The sequence below is a fragment of the Psammomys obesus genome, unplaced genomic scaffold (assembly GCF_907164565.1).
Source record: "Psammomys obesus unplaced genomic scaffold, mPsaObe1.curated_primary_1811, whole genome shotgun sequence".
Taxonomy (NCBI): domain Eukaryota; kingdom Metazoa; phylum Chordata; class Mammalia; order Rodentia; family Muridae; genus Psammomys; species Psammomys obesus.
Genome location: NW_026596039.1, coordinates 8,126,005 through 8,150,520, shown reverse-complemented (window position 1 = coordinate 8,150,520; position 24,516 = coordinate 8,126,005).

Below are 24,516 nucleotides of genomic sequence, written 5' to 3'. Positions count from 1 at the left end.
TTAGGTAGTCCACACTGTCCTGAAACTTGTGATCTTTTTGCTTCAGCCTCCTACGTGCTGGGGTCGCTGCCATATACTGCCATTCCTAGCTAAATTTATATACTGCAAAATATCTACATGTTTTTTTAATGTTCTCTCTCCCTGAACTGATGAATGTTTGGGGCAATGGGACTGTCACTCACCCTGTCTGACCACCGTGCAATACATACACATCTGAGCACCGTGTCTACCCCATAAGCTTGTGCAACTATTATGCTGTCAATTAGAATAAACAATAAACTAAAATATTTATAACGAAGCCTAGCTTCCCTCCAACTGAACGTTACCAGTCTTGGTGACTTACTCTTAATAAAAAAGCATGCGGCAGGAGTGAGAGGGTGGCTTCTAATCCTGGAAACACTGAGATGTTGAAAGCGCCCAGGACTGCAGCTCAGTGAAAGAAATACCTGGTGACATGCATGAGGCCCTGGGCTTAATCCTGCTCCTAGCACTACCAGCAATTAACTTTTAAAAGCCAGCATTACAGCTGCCTCTCTTGGACTCCTGCGCTTTAGGAGAAGCCACGCCGTAGAGACATCCTAGATGTCCGTGTTACAGCAAGCTGGGGCCTCCTACCACTGGCCAGGACAAGCATGCAACCGAGGAAACAGATCCTACAGCCAGTCACGGTCAAGACTGCAGAGGACTCTACAGCCCTCTACAACATTTTAACTACAACTGCACAAGAACTGCAAGGCCGAAACATTGGCCCAGCATGCTGGTGGCCCTAAGTGTGATTCTCAGCACTTGGGGAAAAGAAAGAAAAAAGGGTTTTCAGTCATTTCTGTAACATAACGTTCTCCTAAATCTTCCAGTTTGTTTATGGAACTACTCTGGGCTTTCACTGCCTCCATTCTAATCACAACCCTGGGTTTCCTGGGCAGTATCTCCCACAGGCTCAGATGCTTTAACTCTGGGTCTCCAGCAGGTGGTGCTATTTTTAAAAACTATGTAACCTTTAAGAGAGCGGATCTTATATAACATTTAAGAGAGTGGGTCACTGGGAGTGGACCAAGAGGTTTGATGCCAGGCTCTACTTCCTGTCCAGTCTTGCTTCCTGTTTCGTGAAGATATGATGAGGTGAACGAACGGTCTCAGCCTCCACACTTACAGGCATGCTTTCCTGACACAATGCACTGTACTTCAAATCAGGTGACAAAAACAAGTCCTTTTTCCCCTAAGTTGCTCTTCCAGGTATTTAGTCACAGTGACTACAAAGTAAATAGGACACCATGACACTTTCACTCAGCTGCCTCTCCTGGCCTCATACTCCTCGTCTTTGCAACAGGGCTAGCAACAGCGCTGGGTCACTGCGGTGGCTGTGAACATTAGAGTTGCTCAGGGCTATGGGCCTCATAGGCATTTGTGATGACTACGACAATAGTACCTGGGTCTATAATACAAAAGATAACTCAACGGAACAGCATCTTTTTAAAGATGTGTTTTTATTATTTTTAATTGTGTATGTGTCTATGTCAGGGTCTGTGCATGTGAGTACAGGTGTCTGTGGAGGCCAGAGCCCCCAGAGCTAGAGCTGCAGGCAGTTGCAAGCTGCCCAATGTCAGTGCTGGGAACCAAACTCAAGTCCTTTACAAGAGCAATGGATGGTCTTGACGGCTGATCGTCTCTCCAGCCCCACAGCACAGACTTTGAAAAACTCAAAGATTCAGACTCCTTTCACAGAAGGACTTCGTTAACACCACTATTGCTGCAATAAAACATCATAACCGAAAGCAATTTAGGGTGGAAAGGGCTTATTTCAGCTCACAAGGATGTAGTCCTTCATCCAGAGAAACGAGGGCAGGAGCTGAAGGCAGGAACCTGGAGGCAGGAGCAGAGGCCGTGGAAGAGCGCTGATTACTGGCTCGTTCCCTATAGTTACTCATCCTGCTTTCTTACCACACCCAGGGCCACAAGTCCAGGGGTGATACTGCCTGCAGTGAGCTGGGCCCTCCCATATTAATCATCAATAAAGGAAATGCACCATAGGCTTGCCATACTGGTTGGGGGCACTTTCTCAATTGAAGTTCCTTCTTTACAAATGACTCTGGCCACCACAGAAATTCACTCACCTTCTGGGGTCTGCACAGGAATTCTTACATCGGGCAGCAGCCTGGCCTCCTCTCTGCACATACCCTGCCTCCCTCTGTCTGAAATCCCGCAGTTCTGTACTCACTAGTAAACCTATCACACAAGTGTGTGTGGGAGGAAGAAAGGACACTGTGGTGGTTACTATGGAGACAAGCCTCTGGGTGCACCAGTGAGGTGGAGAAGCACAGCCTAAATGTGATCGACATCATCCCATGGGCTTGAGTCCCATTCTGAAGACAAAGAAGAAAGTTGGGCTGTAGAGATGGCTCCCATTAGGAGTGTGCACTGCTGGTACAGAAGACCTGAGTTCGCTTCCCAGCACTCATGTCAGGCAGCTCACACACACCTGCAAACCCAGCTCTGGGGATCCTACACTGTCTTCGGGTCTCCCTGGGCATCTGCCCTCAGATGCACATACCTACACACAGACACATAATTTTAAATAATAAATGAACTCAAATAAAAAGGAGAGAGTAGAACGAACAAAAGCATCCGTCACTGTTTGCTGACTGTAGATGAATATGTCCAGCCAACCATACCCTGCCAACACATCTTCCCTGCCGTGATGCAATGCATTCCCCTGAACTATAAGACAGAATAAATCCTTCCTTTCTTAAATGGCTTGTCAGATATTTTGTCATGGGAATGAGAAAAGTAACTAATACATATGTGTTGGGTGGATTGACAGAATAATGAATGGATGAATGGATGCATGAGTGAGTGAATGAGACTAGATAGATGGATGGATGATGGAGGATTGATGGTGGTAGAAAACTGGATGGGGGAATGGATGGGTTATATGGATGAATTAACAAATGAGAGATGGATGAATGAATAAATGGATGGATAGATGGATGATTGGATGGTGAAAGATTGATTGGTGGTGGGTAGAAAACTGGGAGAATGAGTGGGAGTAGATGAATGAATGAATTAATGAATGAGGGATGGATGAATGGGTGAATGCAGGATAGATGAATGGATGGATGGATGGATAGATGTGGGTGCATGGAAAGATGATAAATAGGTAAATTATTGAATTGGGATAGGTTGACATGACAGGATAAGTGGATGGTCTGAGAGTGCCCCATGTTCCAGGGACTGTGCCAGACCTTAACCCATGCCTTTCTTGAGTTTCAACATGGACAGAGAAAATTCCTCTCTTGTAAAGAAACAAGAGAGGAAACACCAACCATCCTGCAGTTCGTTCTCCATTGTAATTATACCCATTCCTGATGCATCCATTAATTTCACCTAATTAGGCTGTCCTAGCACCATCTCACCCTAGAGGATGTTAGGGAAAGCTAGACTTCTCTCCTGAGATGATAGATGGTGAAGAAACGTAGCCAGGCCTTGAACCTGTGCTCTTCACAGTTCAGTGATGGGGCCCAGTGGCTGGAAGTGAAAGAGTCTCCAGGAACTTGGGGTAAATATGGAATGGTGTGGGATGTAGGGCCTCCTCAATGGACTCTACCATCACTGCCCTGTCACCACCTCAGAGATGCCCAGAGATGAAATGACTGCTCAGTGATTAGAACATTATTTTGGTGCAAGAAGCCTGAGATAAGTCAAAAGCCCTGGACTGAAGCGCTAACTATGATTTGACCATGGACAAGTTTTATGACCTCTTTGAGTTTTATTTGATAAGGACGAATTGGGTGACCCTGCAAGACCCCTCTGACCACTCAAGAATTATGAAGTCCTCTCAAGAGCTCATAAAAAGAAGTTTCAGGGTCATTTGGAACCTTGCGATCTAGACTCTGGGATAGAGATAAAAGAATTTCACCAGCTGCTGGCCACTTGGGGGCTTGAATGGGGTATGGGAGTTTCCTGGGTCCCCTCCTACTGGTCCTAACAGCAGTTCTAAGAAACACACCCTAACAGATCCTGGAGCCTCGACACTGTGGGCTGGAGCTAGCAAGGAGACTGTGACACTAGAAGGAGCCCTGAGCACTCCCTGACCCTCTGCTCATGCAGCTTCCATGCAGCCTCTGGTCCCTCCTAGTACCAATGGCTGCAGGAGATGAAGAGTTAGCACCACTATCCAGTGCACAGTGAAGGGAGGAGGGGGTTGTGGCCACAGCCTCCCTGCACCAAGTCCTCAGTGCAAGCTCCAGTTCCAGGCAGGGCCATGTTGCCCAGCCAGTCCCAGTCCCAGTCTTGAATTCAGAGCCCCAATTCTCACTGCTGTGAATGCCGCCTGGCCAGCCCAGACAGCCCCAACAAGGACATGGAGCCAGGCCAGGTTCCCGGTATGGAATGTGTGACTCGTGGTGCTTTGGCTATGCCAGGCTAGACTCCAATAATCAGGAAACTGGTCTCTCTGGACCTTGGCTTTGACTGCTCCAGCAGAGAGCCAGGGAAAGGGGGAATGATGATGGGAAGAGTCATTTCTCACTTTCTGTCAAACCCAGGGGAGGAGAAAAGGGAGCCAGAGCCATGCAACTCCTTTCTGGGAAGCATCCTGGGAAAACACCCTGTTATGATGCTCTGTAATCAAGCCCAGCCTGGGCAATAGCATCCCTCACTCCTGAATCCATCCCTGGTCCCCAAACTCAGCTCCAGGAAATGAAACCACTGAGCCCAAGGAAGGAGGATACAGAGAAGGGATCATTCGAAGCCACACTGTCCCAGGACCTAATATCTGATGCTCAGTTGGGTTTTCCTGATCCACACAGGACAGTAAAGTAGATAAAAGAAGGAAGCCTGAGGTCGCCTGGCTTGGAGAAAAGCTTCATCCATCCCCATCATGTCCCTGCCACTGACATGCCACACAACCAGGTGACAAACAAGGTTATCGTGTCCCAGCATCCCCCTTGGCACGGGACTTTTGGGGAATCCATATGAAAATAAAAACGCCCTGTAGCACCCAGCTGCCACGTCCACAGTCACGGAGGGCATCCACCCCATCATCCGGCTGATAAAACGACTCATAGGTTAGCACACAGAGGAGTTGACTGCTGAAGCCAACTGAGGATTTGACTTTAGTCAAAGGAGTCTAACCCTGCCCCTGTATGCCCTTAAAACCCGTCCTTAACTTTGTGTCTTCGATGACCAAAGGAGACAGTAATAGTACACTGTCAGTAATTTGGGGGCTCTAACCTGAGGATGTGTCGTTTGTAAACATCACATTTTGCTGTTATTAATCCTCAAACAGCCCTGACATTCCGGGAGCCCCAGATGGCACTGGCGGCCCTCCTCCTAAAGGCCCTTTCAAATGCCTGGGTGTGCCTGCTCCAATCTCCCCTAGGCTGGGTTACTTAACTGAATTAAGAATTGTGCCCCTCAGCACCTCCACCCCCAGCAGGCAAACGCCCTTCTTTGACTCCTCAGCCACCCCCCACCTGCCCACTGGCCACCTGGGCAGCACTGCCTAGAGTTCCAGGAAGCTGCCTCTGTCTCCTCCCCACTGCCCAGGAATCAATGCAATCCCCTAAAAGCTCATAACTCGGAGGTAATTATAAGAAGCATCAATTACCCAGCAATGTGGATTTCATGAATTCAATTAATTTGCATGGCGATCGATACGGGTGGGTTTGCTGGGGTCCCCCGGGGAAGTTAGGACATTGTTCTGCACATTATTGATTTTACAATGTAAAACAAAACCTCGCTCCTCGAATTCATAGATGCCCATTCAGCCATATTAACTTTCAGATCATTTATTTTTGTATGTCTTTCAACTCTGTTTGTTGCTATCACACGAATGCAGAGTATTACATTGCAGGGAATAATTAAATCAATATAAGCATGCCACACCAGGCCTCACCTGCTCCAGGGAGAAGCTGGCCTGCAAGCTGCCCTTCTTCCTACTCTTGTCCTTTCACCTTCAGGGTCAGCCTCCACCCTTCCAGCCCAGACACCCCCTTCCAAATTGTCCAGTCCCCTGACTCTAAGTCCCTCAATATCTTTTTCAAATGTATCTGCTTCGCTTCACACTTAAAGGATATGTATGCTGTGGTTAGAGAATGAGTAGAGCTTTCATAGCTGGATGGAATGTAATACAGAACCAAGGATTTAACTTATGAACAAAATGTTCAAACCCATGAGAGAATTATACCCAGATGCCTACTTACTGGCTTCTCCAGGATCCTGTGCAGGAATCCCTGGTGCTGGTCCAGGAGGGAGGTGGGGAAGGAAGGCTGGAGAAGGTCTGTCTCTTTTCCTTCTCAGGAGTAGCAGCACTGAGGACCTGGGTATTCCTAGATTATCCTACCTGTTCCTTCTGAAAAGACCAAGCGAAAGAGTGGTCCTCAAAGATGATAGGAAAGGGCTTAGCAGTTAAGAGTACTTTTTGATCTTACAGAGGACCCAGGTTCGATGCCCGGCACCCACATGGTGCTCCATAAGCATTCATGACTCCAGTTCCAGGAGAGCCGATGGCTTCTTTTGACCTCTGTGAGCACCAGGCACGCATGTGATTCACAGTCAGAAATCACTATGCCAAACATTCACACATTAAGATAAAATAAATAATTTTTTTAATAAGAAGTAAGAAGCCACCACCCTCAGCCAGCCATGCTCCCTAACTCCAGGGCCCCATCTCTGCACTATGCTTGAATCCTATCTTCTCCAAGCCAGACTCTGGACAGTACCTATGGCACACATGCATTTACACACACACACACACACACACACACACACACACACACATACGAGAAGAGAGAGAGAGAACGAGAGCAGTCATCTAGACACAGGCCTGGAAGCCACCATCCAGCCACATACACCTCCCACAGAGTCCCAGCCCAGCCCAGCACCCTATTCCCACATCTGGATAAGAGGGGAGGCCTGTTTTTAATTTGCCTCTGTCCCCCACCCCCATCAGGATATTAGACAGCTAAACAGCCTGCGCCTGTTTCCTTCAGATAACCAGTTCCCAACGAGCCCCCTAATTGTCCCCAGAATCTCAGCGCTGGTGTATAGAGTAGGTCATTTAACCAACAGTACACACAACTAAATAAAAATCCATTTTCCAAGAGAAAATTCTATTCTTATCAGAGTTTTGCAAGAGGGTTGAGAGCGGCCCGCGTTAATTGAAGCTTTGATGTTGTGGGAAGAGGCCTCTAATCAACGCCACAAAGAGACGGGCTCCTAAGTGAGCCCCTCGGCCAAGGAGCGGACACTGGGGAGCAGAAATGGGAAGCCAGGAGCCAGGGCAATGGCTAGGACTGAGGGCTCAGGATGACTGTCCCACACTATGGGGTCCCAGCCAGGCACAAAGATGTCAGGGAGGCAGGGGGCTGGATTGGAATGCCAAGAGGCTAGACATGAGCCAAGCCCCATGTCAGACAGTCCTAGAGTCAGGGTCTACTGTACAGTAGCTCACAGTGTGGCCTCTGATGTCACGTGAGTGTGGATGCCTGAGTTTCCTCACTAGGCATCCATACCTTCTCTGCCTCCCTGAGAGGTCATTTGATGACAAGCGACCAGACAAGCAAAGAGGAAAACTCAAGAACATGGAGTTTCGCTTTTGAGAATACCCTAAGAGCTGAGCTGATCAGTTTATACAGCAGTGAGGCCCGCATGCTTGGTGTTTGTTCTGGAGGCTTCCTAGCACTTCCTTCTCACTCAGTCTTCAAGGTGAGGAATCTTAACTCACCTTGCACAGAAGGGAACTAAGGTTGGAGACGCTGAGCGACTTGCTTACATCTCACAGCAGAAAGTGACAGGGCTCCAGAGATGGCTCAGGCGGTAAAGTGCTTATCATACAAGCATGAGGACATGAGTGCCGAATCCACATAAAGGCTGGCCACAGGAGCACACATATGTGCAATCCCAGTGCCCCAGTGGGCCAAGAGTGTCCCTTGCTCCAGTCTCAAACAAGCTGGAGAGAAAGAACTGACACCTGGGTTTGCCCTCCGACCCCGACACATACGCTGTGGCATGCATATGCATCCATCCCAATTCACACATGGACACAAATGCGAGCATGTACACACTCGTGCATGCACACACCACACACACACAAATACGAATTAAAAGAACAAAAATAAATTGCAGAGCCGTGCACACATGATGGTGCAGGCCTGCAAGCAAGAGGATCACAAGTTCAAGGCCAGCCTCACAAACTGGAAAAGAGAGACAGATGGGGAGGGAAGAAAGGGAGGGAGAGGAGTGGAGAAGCCAAGCTGATATTCACCTCTGCTCTCCTGGACTTCAGGATCCAAAGCACTTTCTCTTATCCGAGCTGCTGTTTCTGAGGCAAGGTGAGAAGGCTGGTCCCTCCAGCTCTCCGTACCCGGGCCAACCTTCTACACGAATGTCCGAATCACGTAGCTCCTCACAGCAGCCTCTTTGTAACAGAGAAGTGGCTGGACACAAGATGTGGGACTTTACAGGCAGATGTGCAGGTTCAGGAGATGTGGTGAGGCATTTGCATCAGAGACGGTCAGACTTGCAAGAGGAGTTGCCCATGGAAGATCTGACAGCTTCACACACACACACACACACACACACACACACACACACACACCTTTTCTAAACGTGGAAAGTGGGGCTTGGCTTCAGGGAGTTCTCAGGGACTCCAGCCTGTGAACAGTAGCAACAGGATATCTCTAAACCAAAGGTTCCATCTGCCAATCTACACCCAAGCCAGTGTGTTCTGTGGTCCAGGCTTTACAAAGGCCACCACAGAGGAAGGGCCAAATGGAGGGCAATTCCAAACACTGTATAGCGCTGACACGTAAGGCCAGAAACCTGGTGGTGGGGACAAGATATGGAGTCCTCGTGGGCTGGAGGAGAGGCTGAAGCCTGCTCAAGCTTGCAGCTGGGGCAGTAAAAGAGAGCGCCGTCAGAAGGAAGGAATGAAGAGCAGCCGCAAGGCAGGAGCGGCAGCTCTGCCCGGATATGGAAGCTGACCCCACTCATCTGGCCAACAAGCCTACCCTTCTCCTGCCAGCTCCACAGGGTCTAGGGGGTCCAAGAGAGAAGAAAGAAGTGGCAGGAGGCTTTCATCCCACCAAGGCAGGGAAGACTAGAAAGAACTTCCATAGAGGTCCTGCCTAGGTCCTGGGAGGAAGATGTAGCATTTCAGCTGCTATTTCCAGGATGGGTCCAGACACCTGGGCAAGAAGGAGAGGGGAAGGGTTTCCCAGGACTAACCACACTGTGACAGCCTTTGACCACTCTACAAGTTGAGACTCACCAACAACAAGGAAGCTGAGGCCCAGAGAGCTCCAGAAACTTGTTCCAGAAACCAAGACTACCAAGAAGCAAAGTCAGAACCAATCCTGGGTCACCGATTGTGGGTCCAGGACCTTTTCCAGTACTTTAGGCAGATAAGCTTGGGGAACCAACTATAACTGAAAATCAAGAGTTCGAAGCAGGTGTCTGGAAGCAAGCGCTGAGCACAGCCAGTGTGACTGGCCTCCCCACAGCTCACCACACCCAAGACCTGTACCCAGCTACAGTCTCGGCAAGTAAGGGCCAAGCCTAAACCAGCAGAGCCTAACGGAGGAAAGGAACAGAGGCAGCAGAGTGTGCTGGGCTGTTCCCGCAAGAGCAGCTACCTCTGCTTCTACCTTCCTAGAAGCCAGTAATGCCTGAGGGAAGCTGACAGTCAGGTCCAGGGGACCAATTACTGAGTCCAGGCCAAAAGGGGTGAAATGCTCGAGACAGGGAAGCCTCTTACTGTCTCAACCGGAGCAGCTGATTCCATTCGCCCTTACAGGAAAGGGCCTTTCTGCTATGGCAAACTAGCATATCAAGAAGGAAGGACTTGCAAGCATTTATTTTTGAAAAAAGAGATGAAGAGAATGGCTCAGTGGTTAAGAGTGCTTGTTGCTCTTCCAGAGGACCAGAGTTCAGTTTCTGGCACCCACGTGGGAGAAGGGAGGCTCACAACCACCTGTAATTCCACCTCCAAGGGATTTGACTCCCTCTTCTGTCCTCTGCAGCCACTGCACACACGCAAAGCACCCCTACACGTAAAGATAAATTAATTTTTAAGTGCAAACAAAAAGAATAAATATCTGCATACATACACATATATATGTATTTTATATATATTATGTATAATACTTGGCTCATATTTGTCCACCTATTACCTTCTCTAGTCCCTCCTCCCACTGGCCCCTCTCTTCCCTATTCTGACGTGAATAATTTCCATCTGCTTATCAGATTTCCTCTGAGATAGAAGTTTTATCTCGGAAGCCTGGCCGGAGCCTCCCCGTCTTCTGCCGAGCCTCTGGCTCACACAGCTGCTAGCTTGATTCCCTTCCTGCAGTATCACAGATACCCAGGCTGTGGCCACTACCTCACTGTCTGGCTTCCAGGATTCTGATTTTCTAGAGGGCAAAGATGCTGATCACTGCCAGACAAAGGGCAACCCAGGGTATTTGTTAGAAAAGAAGATTCGAAATCCACCTTCCGAAGGTGCTGAAGCATACGCTACCTCACTTTTCCGCCGCAACCCTCAGCCATCAAAGAAACTCCTAAGGCTGGAAGAGGTCTTGTGAGTGGTCCCGGTGCTTCTAAGCAGCAACGCCAGCATATACACGCATGCGTAAACCAGTACTCACCTGACCTGCAATTTCATACCTGCCGGCTTGTTTGGTGGCAAAGCATTTTTTTTGTGTGTGTGTGTGTGTGTGTGTGTGTGTGTGTGTGTGTGTGTGTGTGTTTTTTAAACCACTTTGCTCCATCTTTCTGCAATATCCTCCAGCAAACCAAGCATCCCCTTCTTGGGATGTTTTCAATCTGTTTTATGTTGATTTTAATTAAAGAATTCGAAACTGAACAAACAGTTCCTAGCAGGTGGCCATACAAGTGTGAAATAAGCAAACTGTTTTATCTGCCACAAACTCTGCTAGTAAATTTCTTCAAATTAATCCCAGCCTCCGAGAGTCTGATGATTCCAAGGAGCGAGCTAAGCAATCCCAGCCTCCAAATATTTGCTTTTGTTACAGCTCCTGGAGACAGGACTGGTGGTGTCTGCCTTTGCTCCACCCCAGCCATCTCACCTAACAGACACATCTCTGGTACCCCATTGACACAGTCATCTGACCAGAATGAGACTCACGTGATCACACTACGCTCCCAGAGAACAGTGAGAGGGCAGGGGGAACTCTCGGCATTACCCTCCACCCCAGCCCGTGGCTGCTACTGTCCAGCCCTCACCTGAGTTCCGCCCATTCTCACTAATCCTGGAACACTCCAGAAAGGTACAGACTTGGACCGCCTTGGTCCACATCCCAAGCACAACTCCGGAGGAAGGACCCGTCCTCTGGAAGTGATACTACCTCGTCCTGCTCAAGCACAAGAGGAAAGGGGTTTTCTCCCTCACTCTGGATGGAGCTGTCAAGTAGCACAGCCGTTGAGAGGCCTTTTGTCAGACATAGTAAACGTTTCAGTGGTTTTCTTAACTTTTAAGAAGGCATTGGCCCATGCTTGTAATCCTAGCTACTCAGAATGTTGAGGCAGAAGGATCACCAATTCCAAGTCTTTCCAGGCTACAGAGTGAGTTCAAGGCCAACCTAGGCAATTTATCAAGATTTTTTTTCCTATGATTTATTATTTTTATGTGCATTGGTATTTTGCCTACATTGTCTGTGTGACAATGCCAAAAACCCCCTAAAACTGGAGCTACAGACAGTTGTGAGCTGTCACGTGGGTGCTAGAAATTGAACCTGGGTCCCTCTGAAATAGCATGCAGTGCTCTTAACTGCTCAGGCATCTCTCCAGCCCCCAATAAAAGGGGCTGTTGTTGTTGTTGTCGTTTAAAGGTGAGGGTGTAGCTTGCCTAACATGTACAAGGCCTTTGAGTTCAGTCCCTATCATGACAGGAAAAAATATATTACTTTTAGATATCAAAATTCCACATATGGGGGCACTTTATTTAAAAAAAAAAATCATCTATGAAACAGGCAAACATGACTCAACAGCAAGAACCAGGAATGACTTGGGCAGCAGAAATAGCTTGTTAAACAATCAGGGAATTTTAGTTAAATCACATATCCAATGTAACATAGTATGTAATCACATGGAGTGAGCTTGTGCCACAACAACATAAATGAGTTCATTTTCCTTTTAGTGTTTTATGGACATGTGTAGAATATGATATATCTATAAATAATAGTATATGCTCTTTATGCAGTATATATAGGTCCCTTTTAAGACCTATTTGCTTATTTTATGTGCACGCATGTCCACACACCGTGCCTGGTGTTTGCAGAGGCCAGAAGAAGGCATCAGATGCCCTGGAACTGAAGTTACAGGTGGTTGTGAGCCACCATGTGGGTGCGGGGAATCGAACTAGGGTCCTCTACAAGAGCAGCCAGTGCTCTTACCAATGAGCAGCACCCAGAGCCCCGATAGTGTATGTTCTAAGTGTATATGCAGTAGGCTGATATTTGAATACACATACACTATGTATGAAATATTCTACACGCACCACACTTTTTATTCTGTATATGTAATGTGGATATGCACACATGAGAAAAGAAAGTGACTGGAAGGATTTAAACTAAGGATTAAAAATGGCTGTCAGGGTTGGAGAGATGGCTCAGCAGCTAAAAGCACTAGCTGCCCTTTCAGGGGACCTAAGTTTGGTTTCTGGCACCCACATCAGGCCACTTACAACCACATGTAACTCCAGCTCTGTAGAACACAATGTCCTCTTCTGGCCTCTGAGCCACTGAATCCACATCCACCCACACAGAGACACACAGGCACAGGCACAGACTCACACACATGCAATTTAAAAATAAAAAGAAATTCTTTAAAAGTGCTCGTCTCTCTAGGTACTAGAAATATGGGTAATATTGTTTCTTTATTTTCTTCTCAAATAATAATTTTGTTAACCATCTACTTTTGAGACCCCTGGCTGGGAAGGCAGGAGATCTAAATTGGGACCAAGCAGTATGCCAGCACAGAGCCTAACTCTACAGCCAGATCCAGAACCATTAATTTTACAACATAGAGGGAAGTAAGTGGTCTGCAAAGATGTCCTTGGCTTCCATTGGGGCTAAACACTTGTGTCCTGCAGTACACCAGGAGAGAAGCATGGACAGGAAGAAAAGACAGGAAAAATGCATGCTAGCACCTGCTGTCCTTTGTCACACCGCCCTTGGGACCAGGGTCAACACTGGATTGGTATGTACTGTGCCCTGGGTACTATTCTATTACACACTTTAACCAAAGGCACAGCACAGAGCGACGACCCCTCCACCTGCTCTAACTACAGGAAGACCCTCAGAAGGCCATGTTATTCCTCACCATCCCCAGAAGTAAAATTCTTTCTGCTCAAAGAAAAAAAAAAATCTAGCAGCCACCATCCCCCTCTGTCAGAGCTCAAATATTTCTGCTGGAAACCTCCGTACTAGCCTCCTCTACCTGTCCAGAGCCAGCACTGCTCTTGAAACTTGGAGTGGCACATCTGCAGAACAGCTGGCAGCTGAAGAAAGAAATTTCTGTGTCTATTAAGGGAACCTTAGCCATCTCATAGACATCTAAATCTCATCAAATAAACTCAACAGACATGTATCTCTCATGACACAATCAAATGTGGTGTCTGCTTCCCAAAGTCATTCATAAAGCCAGTGTCCTGTCTCATGGTTCCACCCTTCTCTAGGACCCCAGTAGGAACAACGGAGGAAGTGAAGAAAGATTGTACATGTCCTAAGGGCATGGCTAGAAGTCTATGGCTCCTCTGCTCATACCCCAGCTATGGCGAGGACTCACCTAGCCACAGTGAACTATAAAAGCGACCAGGAAATGGGCATTATGTGGGGTCAGCGGCTCCACTGAGAGGCAGTGGGCTCTGTCCTCTCTCCACTCCCAGGGTGATCTTCTGGGAGGCACATCTGCAGTGTCTCACACTGGTGCCACTTGTGGTTTTTCGTGAAGAGGCTCTTCCTCACCTCCATCTCTGTTTTACTTAGGACCTGATGGAAAGAAATGGCCAGGGACACGGACACAACAGATGCTGGAAACATAGTGATGTCTCAAAACTGCCTGTCAAGAAATGAATAAAATGTCCCACTCAGTCCCCAACATCCCAAACACTTAGAAAGTCCAGAGGTTACCAAAAACCACTAAACTGCCCAAAACAATAACTGTGCTTCCATCTTCCTTACTTGGCCTTCCTGGAGTACTTGACTTCAGTACACATCCTGGAGAGCTCTCCTGTCTCAGCTTCATGACCTTATGCTGGTCTCACGGTCCCTCTTTGTCCCTGACAGGGCTCCTTCCCTTACCCCTTAATGCTCTGTTTCCCAGCAGCCACATCGCTCCTCTCCTCTTCTCTGCATCCTCACTGTTTCTGCCTGGGACACTCACCCATACCAAGCCTCAAGTACTGCCTTGCCATGGCCACTGACCTATGTGCTAGAGAGACAGAAGCTTTGCTAACGCCCGCCGCCCACACACTCAGCATCGCCTCTGCAACAGGGCTCACCCTCAGCTTCAGGGATACCTTCCTTCTCTTGGGGAATGAGTCCACATCCATCTCTCGCCCAGGAAACACGATGGCAGTCCCCGTGGTTCCAGTCCTTCCTGGCCCCACAGCAAGATGGCAACAAGCCCTACCATGCGAAGCAGCCAGGAGCCTCTGGGTATCATCTCCTTTCCCAGCTCCTCTCACCCGCCATGCCTCACAGGTCCACCAAGGGGCATTCCTCCAGTCCCCTTCCCTCCAATCTTCCTGTAACTTTCTCAAAAAGCATATAGAGGCAGCACATGAATGGGCATGTACACACCCTGGAGGAAATGCCATCTGGCCATGGGCCTGAAACAAAAGCCACTGCTTTCCTGTTCATTGCCTGCTATTCATTCAAGAAGTACAGGGCCTGCGAGAGATGTCTTAGTGGACAAAAGCATTTATTGCACAAGCCCAGTGAGCTGAGTTTTACCCCCCAGAAACACTGACTCCTAAAAGCGGTCCTCTGACCATCACATACACACTGTGGCACGCATACATATATACATACATACATACACACACGGGGGTGATAAATAAAATTTAAATTACAAATAGGAAGTGCATCTTGGCCTGGTGTGGTGGTGAACATCTGCAATCCCAGCCCTTGGGAGGCTGAGGCAGCTGAAGGTAAACATGAAGGGCTCCAGGCCCATAAGGGGTTAAAGGCCAGCCTTGTGCTACATGCGAAGACCTGGACCACGGTAAGACTTGTTCCCCTTCTTGAGTTTCTGAGATAAGATAGCTACGGTAGCATCACATTATTCAACAGGGAAATCTTATTTGTTACTGTCACTCCTGCTCCTTTACATTTAGAATCTGAATAAAGCCATATTTCAAACGGCAAAAAAAAAAATCAAGGAGCTAGAAAGATGGCTCAGCAGTGAAGTGCACATTGCACAACCTGTCTGAGTTCGGTTCCCAGGACCTATGCAGGGCAGCTCATAATCACACGTAGCTCCAACTCCCAGGGTATTAGACAACCTCTTCTAGACTCTGAGACATGCATATGTGCACAAACACACACACACACACACACACACACACACACACACACACACACAGTAAATTTTTAAATTAAAAACCAGCTCAGCCTGGCTCTAAATGCATTTACAGCACTGGGCTCTATCCAGACAGTGTATGTGCATGTGTGTGTGTGTGTGTGTGTGTCTGTGTGTCTGTGTGTGTGTGTGTGAGAGAGAGAGAGAGAGAGAGAGCACGCATGTATGTTTGATGAATATGTGTGGCATGTGGGTGTGATGTATGCACAAAAAGGCACGTGGGTACATGCACCACCCACATACAGGCAGAGGTGAAAGGGGGCTCATGGCCATCCATAACTCCAGTTTCAGGGGATTCAAACCCTCTTCTGACCTCATGAGGCACCAAGCCTACACATGCTGCACACGCCTGCACATGCACAAGAAACATTCCTGTGCATAAATAAATAAAACTTATATTTCCAGATAAAGAAGTGCTCTAAGTGCCTATATCAAAATAAACCTGAGGGGCTGGAGGGATGGCTCAGCGGATAAGAGCACACCATCTGCTCCTCCAGAGGTCCTGAGTTCAATTCCCAGCCACCACATGGTGGCTCACAACCACTTATACTGGGATCTGACGCCCTCTTCAGGTAGAAGACTCATACATACAAATAAATAGATGAAATCTAAAAATAAAAGAAAATAAATCTGAGAACACAAATAGCTTAACGATGCATATTAAGTCCTTGGAAAAGTTAAAAGTATACGAAGAAGTCATGTGGAAACCTACTACTTTACAAGCTGGTTTTAAAATGCAATTTAAATTTTGTGTTTGTTTATTTACACTGTGTGTGTCATGGTACACGTGTGAAGTTCAGAAAACAATTTGTAGAAGTTAGTTTTCTCTTTCTACTCTGTGGATCCAGGAATAGAATCACAACAGCTGCAGGTGCCTGCAAAGGACTGGGCCCACCAGCATTCAGTCATAGCTAGGAGAGGGGCCCATAGGGAATAGTGTCTTCCAAGCAAGCTATTGGCAGTCGATGGTACTGGGGGAGGGGGAGACATTTCCTTTAGTGACACAGTCACTAGTTAGTTGCCCATATCTGGTGGATAACTTCACATCCATGACCTGTAGGTGACCCTGGTTAAACTCAGTGAGTGGATCACAAAAGAAAAAGACATGATAGTGAGGAAGATTTGTTTTTGGAGAAAGGGGAGCTGGTTGTGGGCAGAGGAGAGTAAGAGAGAGTAAGTGAGTATAACCAGAACGTGCTATTGTATTCATGCATGAAATTATCAAAAAATAAATAATTTTTAAAACTATAAAGCAAGAAGGTCAATTTAAACCCAAAAATGTAAATAATCGTATCCCAGGTAAATGTTTCTAAACATGCCACTTATAATACAGAGATCATCAAACTGGACTGAAAAGTAAGACTGAATATTGAAATGTACAAGAGGTGGAAAAATTAAAAGTATAGAATTAGGGCCTGGAGAGCTGGCTCAGCATTTAAGAAGACCACTGGCTGCTCTTGTAGAGGACCTGAGCCACACATCAGGAACATGACCACCAAAGAACTCGGCGCCCTCTCCTGGCCCTCAAGGGCACCTGCCTGCATGTGCACATACCCACATGGAGAGACACACACATTTTAAAAATACATTTTTTGTTGTTTTTTTTTAACAATGAAAAATAACATAAACACTTTTCAAAAGAAAGCCATTGGGCTGGAGAGGCAGCTTAAAGGGTAAAATATTTGCCACACAAGCATTAGGATCTGAGATCAGATCTTCAGAATCCACATAAAACCAGACACAGTAGCAAAAGTCAATGATCCCAGCACACCTGCAACAAGATGGGAGGAGCAGGGGAATCTCCAGCAGCTCACACACCAGCTAGTCTGGCACACACAGCACTGAACAGGAGTCTATCCTCCACAAGGTAGAAGGAGGAAAAACAACACATAATGTTGTTCTTTTACCACCACACTTACGTTCTGAGGCATGCACTCATCTGCATATGTGTGCATGCACACACACACACACACACACACACGTAATTTTAATGGAAAAAGTCGTGGAATCTGAAAACATAGTTCATAGACACAGCATTTGTCTAGTGTGGGCAAGGCCCTGAGTTCAGTACCTAGGACCACAAAATACAGTGATAGCAAAGATGTTAAAAGAGAAAAGATTAACCACAAAGATGTTGAAAGAGAAAAACTTCACAATGACAAAAAGGCCAGTTGCTCAAAAGTCAGTAAGTAGAGAAAAATCATTTGAAAAGATTGTAATGCCTACCTGTGATTTGCTTTAACCTCAGTGTATTAAACACAACTTTATCCCTATAAAGGCCATTTTTAAATTGTGCGTGCACGTTTGCACAGGTTTGTGAATGGGGGTGCAGTGCCTGATGAGGCATTAGATCTCCTGGAACTGAAGTGACAGGTGGTTGTGAGCTGTGGTGGTTTGAATAGGTTTGGCCCCAATAGACTCACATGTTTGAAGGTGTGGCCCACAAGGAATGGCCTTGTTAAAGTAGGTGTGGTCTTGCTGGGAAAGGTGTGTCAATGGGGGGGGAGGGGCTTTGAGGTCTCCTAGGCTTAAGCTCCGCCTAGTGTAGAATTCCAGTCCCTCCCTGCTGCCTTTGGATCAAGATGTAGAAATCTTAGCTCCTCCAGCACCATGTCTGCCTGCACGCCACCTTGATGATAACGGACTAAACTTCTGCAGCTATAAGCCAGCCCCAACTAAATGTCTTCCTTTCTAAGAGTTGCCTTGGTCATGGTGTCTTTTCACAGCAATGGAATCCTAAGACATGAGCCAAACAACACAGAAGCTAGGATGAACTCCGGTCCTCTGCAAAAGCGGCACATGCTCTTCACCACTTAGCCATGTCCCCAGCCACCACAAAGTGCATTTTAAAACTCTATTGCTAACATCATACTCAGTGGTGAAAGACTAGATGCTTCCCTATAAAACTGAGAACAAAGGGTTTCTGTTTTCTTCTATCTATTGACATACAGCCAACGCAATAAGACAAGAAAAAGGCATAAGTGCACTTAAAAAAAGGATAACAAAATTGTCTTCACAGATAAAGATAAGCTTATAGAAAAAAATTCCAACAAACATACAAAACGCTTACTTGACTCAGAACACAAGGTTAAATTATACTTCTATATACTAACAAGCAACTGAAAACAAAATATGGAAAACAATAGTTCCAAGGTTGAGGCTATAGTTCAGTAGATAAGGTTCTGTAAGAAGGAACCAGGAAGAAAGCCATTTTGAATAAAACTTCCATTTTAAATAGGGGTTAAATAAAATTTAAGTTACCAAGACCTCCCTGAGTAACTAACATACAGCTTGGCAGAGAGACATGTACGTGGGTAATCAACATCCTGGTTGGCAAGTCACCCACCACAGTTGAATAAGCCAACTAATGAGAACAGGATAAGTGTACCAGGAAGACATGTTCCTACAGAAGTCCCCAATCCATAAATCCTGATTGTGTCACAGTTCAGCTCCCAGATCTGTTCTGTGGCCCTGATCAATCAGTAGTTGCTTGATTACAATAAATTAGTGTCATCTGCGTTGACCTGATGTTTGAGTTGTGTTGGATCTAAGCGGACCCCATCACAGTGCCTGCCTTGCAAGTGTAAAGACCAGAGTTCAGAGTTCTAGAACCCACACTCAGAAGCCAGGCAGCTATGGCGGCTGCTGTTGGTAATCCCAAAATGGGAAGTGGACAGGGAATCCCTGTGACAGGCCGGCTAGCAAGACTAACCAGAACTGACAAGCCCCAGGTTCACTGAGAGGCCCCACCTCAATGAACAAGGTGGAGGGGGCTGAGGAGATGGTTCATCCGGTAAAGGCACTTCTCCCCAAGCCTGACAACCTGAATCTGCATGGTGGAAGGAGAGAAGCAGCTCCTGCAGATAAACTGTCCTCTGCCCTCCATGGGTGACACACACACAGCAGGGAAGAGAAAGAAAGGCAAATAAATGTTAAGAATATTAGGTGGAAAGCAATCGAAGAAGACATTCAGCATCAATTTCAGGCCTCTGCATACACACACAAACACACACACACAGTGCACAGACATACAGATATGCATACCACACACAATGCACTTGTCAAATAATAATAGTCATAGTAGTACTAAACATAAGAAATACATTTAAAAGAATCTGTGTAAAACCTGTACATTGAAAACTAATAAAACATTGCTAAGGAAAATACAGGGACCAGAGATGTTCGGCAGCCATAAAGTAGGTGGCTCAATGTTAAGATGCTGACATTCCTCACCAATCTACATATAGATCAATAGAAAATAAAAAAGCTAGTCAAGGACCAGTAGGCCCTGTCATAAATTAACAGTCTGCTTCTAAAGGAAATGGAACAAGATGCAGGGCACAGGGCAGAGGTCTTGATTTTATGACTTACAACAAAGCCACAGTGATCACAGAGTGTGGCCTGAGGTGAGGACATGCATATAGATCAACGAAGAGGACGAATCCTGAAGGATGCCCGAAGCACAGCCTTTGATTTCAGACAAACGATCCGACACAATCCAGCTGGAGGTGGGGCGCTTGTAACAGATGGTGGTGGGAACCTGTATATCTTCCCGAGGGGAGGGGAGGGGACACTTCACACAAAATTTAACTTGAGAGGGGCTGGAGAGATAGCTCAGCAGTTAAGAGTGCCGTCGGCTTCCCAGAAGACCCAGGTTCGATTCCCCGAACCCACAGCATAGATTACACCAGCCAGGGGTTACCACCCCCTCTTCTGGCCTCCATGGGCACCAGGCATGCATGTGGTACATAGGCAGAAAAAAAACATTCATGCATGTAAAAATAAACAAATAATTTTTAAGCTTTAACTTGAAGTGAATCATAAATGTAAACATAAGACCTAGTTTTTGAACTATAAAATTCTGAAAGGAAACAAGAGCAAAATTTTTATTACCTTCAATTAGGATAAGAGGTTTTAGGGCACAAAAACTAAACAATCTCTTGAGCTCAAAGGTGAGCCAAGGAACCAGGGTTACCATTCCTGCACTCAGGAAGCTAAGGCGGAAGGAGCCAGAATTCTAAGTAAATCTGAGCTGCATGGTGAGAGGGAGGCGGGAGAGAATAGTCATTCAGGTATGTTTAACGTGATTCCCATCTGCTGTCCATTTCTACACACAGGCTCTTGGAACACCTTCATCTTCCTAACCCAAGTTCTCAGAATATCCAACTCATTCTCCCCTCCTAAACCCGTGTGTGTGTGTGTGTGTGTGTGTGTGTGTGTGTGTGTGTGTGTCTGTTTGTATGTGTTTATGTGAGGCTGTATGTCTCTCTGTGTGTATCTGTGTGTATACATGTGTCTGTATGTGTGTGAGTGGTGTGTCTCTGTGTGTACATGTGTGTGAGTGTATGGGTGGGTGGGTTTCTCTGCATGTGAACATGTATGTATGTGCGTGTACATACAAATGCAGATTGCCATGTCATGTGCAAAAGTCAAAGAACAGCATGCCGGAGTTCACTCTCTTCTTCTCGGCCCCAGGGATCAAACTTAGGTCCTCAGGGTTGGCAGCAAGCTCTTTACCCACTGAGCCACCTCACCGGCCCCCAAAGAATCTGTTGTTTCTTTTGTTGGTGTTGTTGTGCTGGGGGTTGAACCCGAGTCTTGTGCACACTAGATAATCACTCTGCCACTTGGTCAAAGTGTAGCCCCCACCATCACCAACTCATACTATCTTCCTGTCTCAGCTCCAGAGCCTCTGCCTCCAGGAAGCCTTCCTTCCCTAACCCCCACGCTGGGCTCTGGCCCCTAGTTTGAGTCCCACCCCTTCCTGGATTTAGCTATGGATCCTCTCAACTGCAGTGACTGTATCAAGCCCTAACCAGTAAGTCCCACAGGGAGCAGGACAGGAGCTCTGTTGCTTAGTTTTCATCAGCTGGACACAAAATAGAGCCACCAGAGAAGAGGGAACCTCAGCTGAGGAATTGCCTCCATCAGACTGATTGACATGGGCAAGCCGAGCCCACTGTGCTAGTCCTGGGCAGGGGGTCCTGGGGTGCATTTAAAAAAAAAAAAAAAAAAAAAAAAAGCAGGCTGGTGCTGGAGAGATGGCTCAGAGGCTAAGAGCACAGGCTGCTCTTCCAAAGGTCCTGAGTTCAGTTCCCAGCAACCACATGGTAGCTCACAACCATGCAGGCAGAATAATGTATAAATAATAAATAAATAAATCTTAAGCAGGCTGGGCCAGCAATGGGGAGCAAGCCAGTAAGCAGCATTCCTCCATGACCTCTGCTTCACTTCCTGCCTCTGAGTTCCTGCCTTGTGCTCCTGCCCAGACTTAACGAAATGATAGACTGAAACCTGGAAGGATAAGATGAACTAAACCCTTTCCTCCCAGGTTGTTTTTGGTCAGTGTTTATCCCTGCCGCAGTTGGCAAGGTAGGCACGGCCTGACTTGTCTTCATTCCAATTCCTGATGCCGACAGGGAAGGGACACTCTCCCTCATCCGGCGGCTGCACAGCTCCTCAACCAGCACAGCCCCACTTGGCCGCAGCATAGAAGGGTGCCGGTGGACACCTGGCCCCTCTCACTCACTCTCTCGCCCTTCAGTCTCCTGTCTCCTCCTCTGTGGCCTCCTTTCCTCAGTGGGGAGGCCTGGGGGTGCAACGGTAAGAGCAGACGGAACAGATTTGAGTCGCACCCCTGACCTCTCGCTGCCTGTGTGATGCTGAGCAATGTACTTCCTGAACCTCTTCTCTAAAATGGGGATCACACAGTGCTCGCCTCCAAAGAGCTAGGTGAGGATATAGCAAGTGTGCGGGGGTGTCGGCCTGGGCGTGTGTGTTTTGCTCTTTCTCTAACACGTGGTGTCTCGCTCCTTCATTTTCAACCCTCCCTTGGTGGGTCCAATCTCCTATTGGTGTGTCTGTCTTTCTGCCTGTGGCCTATACAAGGTCCCAGGCAAACCAGGAGAGACCTTCATGATCCAGCAGTAATTAGAAGCCATGGGAAATCTGTGAGGACAAGCTAAGGCTGAATAGCAGGGGCAATGGGCAATCTCATCCTAGACAAAAAGGAAATGGATGGGTAGGAGTAGCCAGCACCATGCATGAAAGGGGTTGGCCCTTGGAGAGGCAGAGGGCGATTAGTCATTTCCCAAAACAGGCGCCTGTGGCAGGCTTTTCTGAGGGACTCCTATGTATGCCAGACCAGTGTCAGAGAGACTCAGCTCTAGGTCCATAGGCAGGCAGCATCGGACACAGGAAAGTCTTGGATCTCCGCATCCTGTGCCAGGAAAGGGCACAGGAAACCTGGTGTCCAGTCAATGTGCAGTGGTCAGGGGACAGCAGTCATGTGATTCCCCCTGAGCTTCAGTCTCCTCAGTTGTGAAATGTGGTTCTATACGTCCCTGCTAGTAGCTGTGAACATTCAGCTTAAAGACAACAGGAGAGAAAGCCCTTGGTGAGCTCCAGGTAACCCTGCAGTGTTTCCCTGCTGGCACTGGCTGCCTCACAGAGCTCCCAGCACTACCCTCTGGATGGGCCAGCCCACCCCTTGTCTCCTTCCCTACCATCACAGAGAATGCCTTACCAATGATGATACCAGAAAGACAGACAGACAGACAAACAGACACTCCAAAGCAACCTGGCAGTGTGGTCCTGCTGAGCTTCTAACCGGCCTTCAGCGCGGCCTGGAGCTACTCCGTTGCTGAGCCATAGTCCTCCACCATGAGGGCAGGGCCTATGGTGGTAAATCCTCAGCAGTGTCTACACCTGTCAGCTTCTTGTTGGTAGCCTGAGATCGGCCACAGAGGGACTATTTACACCACAGAAATTGGCCAACAGGACAAATCAGGGTCCCACTGCTTAAGCTAACAATCCAAATCTCCTTCCGGTGGCCAGGAACTGAGCAGCTGGCTCAAGCAGATTGCCCGGCAAACTCAGCATCCGGCTGCTTTCCAGGGATTCGCCCCTAATTAATATGGATGCACACCTGGCCAGCAGTCGGCCACAACCCTCAGATCCACGCTCATGTGCATGAGTGTGCCCACAAATCCTCCGCCTGGTGGATCCCTGGACATAGTCAGAGGAGGGCAGGAGACAGCCTCCTGCTCTCATCAATTACAGGAACAAGCTCTGAGCCCTATCTGGCCTGAGCGGTACCCAACATCCTTCCCCTGTATTCCTGCTCTGCCACCTCAGCCACGTTAAGGTCAGAGGGGAACTTGACACACCTTCAGCATCCCATGGCTGTCACTGAAGGGTACCACCATGCAGACCCTAACCCCTGTCATTACAATGTGCCCACCCTCAGACTCTCACCCTCTATGAAAGCTGTCTTTGGAGAGCCTTTCCTACGTAGACTGTAAAGTACCTGATGCCCCCTGAACTAGTCCACATGACGCTGTCTACTCCGACCTCTCCACTGAGGCCAGGTGAGGGGGTGTCTGGAAGAGACGGATAGGGAGGGCCCCTCTGGGGAGGGGGTCTGGGCCAGGCTCAGTGCACCCTCAAAGTGGTTTTGTTTGACATTGCTGTCTTCCAAATCAAGCGCTCAGGCACCTCCCACTCCCTTTCAAAATACTTCGTAGAAGTCTAAAGTCCAGGACTTGAAAATACGGCCCTGAATATCCCATGGCAGTTAGCGAGGAAAGAGCAGCCACATGTTTAAAAAGTCATTAAGATGGCCCTAGGAAGATTGGTATCTTCAGATTCTTGTCTTTCCTGTTGGGCAAGGCTTTAACACTAACACTTAGGAGGCAGAGGCAGGTGGATCTCTGTGACTGTAAGGACATAGCAACTTCCAGGTCTGCCAGGGCTATATAGTAAGACTCAAAATAAAGGAGGAGGGTGGGGGAAGGGTAGGAGTGTTCACTATGCAGCCTAGGCCAGCCTCAAATTGTCTAGATGCCCAGGCTGGCTTTGAACTTACAACCCTCTTATTATCCCAGCCTCCCAAGTACTGCCATTTCAGGCATACAA